Genomic DNA, 6,000 nt, shown 5'->3' with positions numbered 1-6,000 from the left:
TCTTTTGGTCTATTTACAAGGTACAAACTGCCACTGGCACCATCTCAAGTGTTAATTTTCCTGCAGTGGTGAGGATATACTTGGAGAGATCATTGGAGCTGCCAGTTCACTGCCCAGTTTGGGGTGGGTTTTCCTAGAGCTGGCAGAGTGATGTCCTCAAGATCACAGCCCCTCCTGCCGAACCTTTGCAAAGTTTTTTTACTGATTTGATGCTGAATCATGAAATATCAGTTACTTTTCACCTTTCCTACCACAGCACTTTTAAATTCAGCTGTACCAGTTCTATGCACCTTCTTTTTGCATCCTGGTTTATTCTTCAGCTAATTTTTGATATCCTCCCCTGGCCTTCTACTGAAATCAGCATCAATATCCTGGTTCTCCTCCTCTCTTTTAGCCCCACAATTCTTCTGCCACTTTCAGATTTCCCTCGGTGTCCTCCTGTGTCCTTCTCTTACTGATTTCCTTCCTCTAACTTTTCCTTTTAAGTCACACCCTGGTTAAGGGTGTAAATGTGTAAGACATTTGCGAGCCTTCCCATGAAATCAGCACTTTCCAAGCCCTTGAATCTGTTTGTTTGTTTTACAGAGAAGAACCAATGTTGTTTTTTTTCTCGTGTGTCTTTCTCTAGGATAGTGTTTCCCCTGCTCTGACCATCATTTCCTTTCCTTGCCCTTCGCTGTTGCCTTCTAGGGAACCCACACCCCACAGCTCAGTCCCTCCTGCCCTCCCACCACCCTGCAGTTCCCCTTGTGCTGCACCACTGATTTCCTCCCACTATCCCTGTCCCAAACCTGCCCTCACCTGCAAGTTTGCTCATTTCCTCCTGTTTCCCCATCTCCATCTCACCCACTTTCCTTTCCATGCCTCCCTTGCCCATTTGGCTCCCCCTCCTGTGCTGGGCAAGCCCCAGTGCTGGGAGCAGCCCGTGTCCACCATCTGTGACCAACTCCTGCCTTCATTTGCTGCCTCATGACTCTCTCTGCTGCCCAGCCCTCTCTGTRCTGCCAGACTGTGCCCATGGGCATTCCCAGAGGTGTTTGGATGTGCAGCACGCAGAGGATGAGCTCTGCAGAGGCTCCTTTGCAGCAGGTTGAAGTGAGGACATGGGCGGTTTGCTCACCATCAGCTCCGAGCTGGAATAAAACACACCAGGACACCTTGAAACGTYGCGAAAGGAAAAGGAAAACTTTGCCAGGGCATTAAAACTGCAGAGTTTGGAGGCTCATATTGAGGAGAGGAGAGGAAAAATGCAGCAGCACCTTCAGTCCTGTGGCAGGTGCAGCACACCCACGCCCAGCTGGGTGTTTGACAAGCTGACACYAGCGCTTTCTTCTCTCTTGACACCAGCAGCAGCCACAAGCACGCGTGCCCTGCATGCCTGCAGAAGCAGGGCAGGAGTTTTGCTGTCACTTCTTCACTTTAAACACCCAGCACAGCCCGAGGCAGCTCCTCCTGTGTGTCCAAGCTGCGGGGACTGCTCAGTGTCCTTCAGCCACTGCAGATTTTTACCTGTTTGTTCAGTCCATGAGGCTCGTCTGACTGCGGAGTAATTTAGGTGTTATAAAAGCACAAGAGAAAAATCCCCTTGTTAGGCCTGGGTGAAATCTTCCCAGCAAATAGTGGGTTTTCTAAAGAAAGGAATTTGAGGAACCAGAAGTACCTGTGAAATTGGATTGAATGCTGGACGAGGAAGGGAAATCTAGGAACTGGGTCTTTGAAAATGCTGGATGCTTTAGTGGTGCTTTTTATGAGAGTTCACCTTTGATTTGTGTTTTTTTTCTTAACCTAGGTCCCTGGGGAAAAAAAAAAGGAAAATTGATGCAGTGAATTTTGAGCGTATTAGAAAACAAACATTGWATTTCTCTTCTAGCTCCAAACCTTGGTATTGGCAACTGAAGCAAAGGCTTTGATTTGCCAGCAAACACGAGGATGATGCAGATGCCTGCGGGCTCTGAGATGAGTTCAGCCCTCCCTGTGCCCTGAARGTCTCCAGTCCTGGCCCTGGGCACTGCAAGAACCTGCTGAGGCTGTAGCTGTCCTTATCTTCCCAATCTCAATGCTGATACCCACATTTGAACAGAAAATGAGGRGGGAGGGGTTGGGGGAGCTTTTTTGGGGGATATTTTCGGGTTTTTTAATCCTGTGGCTGTTAAGCTGCATTTCAGCTCTTTCCGCTGACTCACTGGTCTGGCACAGAGCCAGGGCATTTCTGTGACTCCCCCCTCATTTCCATACGTGCCTCAGAAAGCAGCTGTGCTTACAACACAATTTCAATAAACAGACAACTGAATTATGCACTTCAGAGACTGATGCAAAGTTGCTGAGCTCTCCAGGGCCCTGGGCTAAGGCTCCTGCTGCCAGACTGGGCTCTGCAAAGCMGCCTCCACCCTGCGCAGCCCAGGGCTGCCAAGGTCCTGGCTGCTGATCTAAGTCTAGTCCCAGAGCTGTAATTACCCTCTAACTTGGCTAAAGCTTTCCCCATTCCATCCATCCTGCACCTTTATCTCTGTGGAGCCAGTGAGGAGGAGAACAGGGAGAATGGAAGTCTTATGAGCTTTGTTTTCAGATTTGTGCATATGTAGAGGCAGCAATAAGTTTTGCAGTTAAGCCATGTGTCCGTGGGTCACTCGGTGACTCTCAAAATGTGGTTGTGCCAAGTTGCAGAAGTAATGAGTGAATTCTGGACAGAGCTCTCAATCACATGTTAGAGTAGGCTCCCTTAACCAGAYCTTCACCCTGTGGATGGTGTCTCACACTCCTGTAGGATTGCAGAGATCCAGGTTTATCACCTGTGGACACTCACCTACACCTTGTTCTGTTCAAGGGAGCCACTCACATTTCAAACCTAAAGGCCTCTCTTGATCTGGAAGGGTTTCAGTGAAACCCCAGATCTCAATCCCAGAGCTGCTCCCCACTGATCTGCTCAGTCTGGGAAGAGGCCCTTTCCTGAGGAGAAATAGAGCCCGTGGTGATTAATCCTCCAAACCTCCTGAAACCTATTTCACCCTGGAAAAGGCAACTGATCCCAGACACAATATCTGACAACAGCATGAGGAATCTTCTCTGCTCTGCTCCCCGTGGGTGCGTGTGGGCTCTCCAGTGCCACTCCCTGCCCCGGGAGGCTTCTTGGCTTCTCTCCCAGCTCTGGTGACTGGTTTGACTCCTGGCAAAGGCTCTTATCAGCCTATAAAATTGGCATAAGGCACGCTTCAGGAATGGCGTTTGTTTTCGGTATCAGTCTCTGTGTTTACGAGCCTGATGTGACTGACGTTACATTGCGTTAGGGGTGGATTTTGGTTTCTCCTAAAAAATTCTCTGGGATCCTATCCTTAACAGCAAATCACTGTGGCAAATAGGAACCTGGGGCCGGGGTTAGATATTTATGCCAAAATCCCTGGTAAAACAATTTCTAAAGCACATATCCACTTTCCAGCCTCAGTGGGGGCAGCAGCATCCTTCACATTGCGCCTCGCCACAAGTCGGGGCAAACCTTAACCACGGCAGCTGGGCAGGGGTGCGACCTTACACCGAAATTCAGACACTTGTTGGAAAAAATTATTTATTTATTTATTTATTTATTTATTTATTTATCTTAATTACCCCTCGCGGCGACAGAAAGAGCCCCGCCGACCCCATGCGGACCAGCCCGCGGGTCCCGCAGCATCCCCGGGGATGCTCCGCGCTTCACCTGCGGGGCGGGCACCGCTCCCCGCCCGCCCCCGGCCCCGCTCCCGGTGCCGGCCCCTCCTCGGGGCGGAGCTGCGGCCGCAGCGGGGCCGGAGGCGGGCGGGGAGCGGCGCCGCTGCTTGCTCGGGCTGTGTCTGCTGCTGCTGCTGCTGCGGGAGAGCGGGGCCGGGCCCCTGCCGGAGCGGAGCGGAGCGGTGAGTGCGGGCAGGGGGAGCGGGCTGGGGGCTGCGGGCTGGCCCGGCTCGGCTCGGCTCGGCTCGGTCCGGGGGATGCTGCGGCCGTGCCGTACCGTACCGTACCGTACCGTACCGTGCCGTGCCGTGCCGTGCCGTGCCGACCCGTGCCGCGGGTGCGGTCCCCGCCGCGGTCAGCGCGGAGTTTGGGTAACTCCAGCCCCACTGCCTTCCCCGGGCAGCCCGGCCCCGCTGTCCTCACGGTGGCACACGGATGGGGACGCGGGTGGCACATGGATGGGCAGCGGGTCCCCCTCTCCAGGCAGTTGTGGCTCCCCGGAGCGTTTGTCGCGGTGTCCGAGTGCCGCCTGTGCCGCGGGGCATCGTGCGAGAGCCACGGCGCTTCGGGCTCTTCGTGGGTGGGTTTTGCTCGGTGCGTGTGGAATTCCTTTCCCTTCTGGCGCGAATGGGGTGTGGAAGAAATTTACTCGAGGTAGCACAAATAAGAACAGCCGAAATTCCTGACGTGGGCTTGCAGGTGCTGGTTTCTGTGTGAGGTGAAGGGTTTTCTTGGAGACAGTCTCCTAGCAGACCTGGGGAACTTCAGTCTGAACTTCAGCTCCTTCTCCAGCTGTAGGGCCCGAGGTGTCAGTGGTGGGAGAGATGCTTTTGGTTGAGTCTGACAAGCCAACAAATTCATGTTTATCTCTCTCTGCTTGCTTATCGTGAAAAGATCTTTTCTGCACTCCGGTAACTGCTCGAGGAGGAGGAAGATGCTTCAAGCTGCAGTAGAGTAATAGCAGAAACAGTGGCTTTTCACAAATTGTCAGGGAAAGGAGAGGGTTCACAAACCTGGGGAAAAAGCCCCAAACCCATCTCTGAGCCCTCCCATTCCTGAACAAATGCTCAGAGAACTCGGGAACAGTGGCTACCAGGGCTGCCCTAGGTCTCACCTTGACCCAGCCTTCCTTGACCCGCTGTCCTGAGCCCTGCCATTACTGTTAAGTGGTTTTTCACAGATGGAAGGGCCAAGTGCTGTTATGGCAGAAAGCAGAAGGGTTTTTTCTGGCTGGAACAGAACTTAGTCTGGAGGTGGATCGTGTTTGTTGTGAAAGATGTAAGGAATTTAATCCTACAAGTGAAGAATACTTTTTAATTTATGTTTTTCCCTTCCTTGTTTAGTCTCTGCATAATGGCTTGGATAAAAAACTGCAAATATTAAAATACTCTTTACTACATTATTTTTATGGGGTTTTGTTTCATGTCCTGAGAGCTCTCATGAGGCTGGAMTTGTTTTAAAAAAGCTTATTTTCCGTCTGACTGGAAAACATAAGTGAYTATTTCATAAGAAAAATAAGGTTTAAAGTGTTGAACCTCAGATRCGTGTGATGGATGTGATGAAATGCTGAGATATCACGTCTTCTTTTTGCCATCAAGACCACGTGTCCAGGATGTGCATTTCTAACAATGTCTTGTTGTTGAGTCAGTTGTGGCAGGAAAAATGACCCTGTGTGAATGTGCTGGTACCAATTGTACCAGCTCCTTGGTGCTTCTGCATCGCTTCTGCAGTCACTTTGTTGGAACCTTATTTTCCCTTGGTTTAATAATTTATAAAATGCCTGTTGCCTCTAGGCACATTTCATCCAGCAAGAAGAAAAACATCAACCAGTGTTCACTGGTTACGGAGCCTGAGGTTGACAAATAATGAAGCTTTTGTGGATGAGGGGGTGTCTCATTTTTATCTTATACAAACTCACRGAAACGCATGATTTGTGCTGAAAGTCTTGTTGGTTATTACTCCTTTCTTTTCCCCATCCTTTAAAAGGTCTCTTGCTGGGTGGTGACAAAGTGGGTTTTAACTGTGACCTTCCTTAACCTGATTTTGGATCTGCTTCTTATTTTTCCTTTTACCTGTGTCTAACTCAAGTTTAGCAGCTCTTGAGTATTTAACAGCTGTCAAGTAAGATGGCAAAATCAGATCCTGCATCTTCACCAGCTGAGCTGCTCTGGCTGGAAGAGATGCGTCTCTTTTGGGCAATAAATTGCTCTCTCAAATCCTCTGCCAGATACTTATGAGCCACTATCATTAACTGCATTTTGAATCAGTCATTGAGCTGGAGGGGGGAAATTGGCCTGCAGT

At 50.5% G+C, this 6,000-nt stretch overlaps 1 protein-coding gene across 1 annotated transcript in view; it reads left to right on the top strand.

Annotated features, from left to right (window-relative positions):
- Positions 1-3,782: 3,782 nt before the first annotated feature.
- PPP1R16B (protein phosphatase 1 regulatory subunit 16B) overlaps positions 3,783-6,000 on the top strand; it is a 58,537-nt gene continuing 56,319 nt past the window's right edge. The window contains exon 1 of the mRNA XM_057377996.1: positions 3,783-3,881. The gene's annotated coding sequence lies outside the window, so the exon portion shown is untranslated. The remainder of the gene's footprint in view (positions 3,882-6,000) is intronic.

Source organism: Malurus melanocephalus, unplaced genomic scaffold (assembly GCF_030028575.1).
Source record: "Malurus melanocephalus ecotype Western Australia unplaced genomic scaffold, MMel_1.1 scaffold_338, whole genome shotgun sequence".
NCBI classification, from domain to species: domain Eukaryota; kingdom Metazoa; phylum Chordata; class Aves; order Passeriformes; family Maluridae; genus Malurus; species Malurus melanocephalus.
Note: the sequence above shows the minus strand (reverse complement) of the source record. Positions and strands in the feature narration are given on the sequence as shown.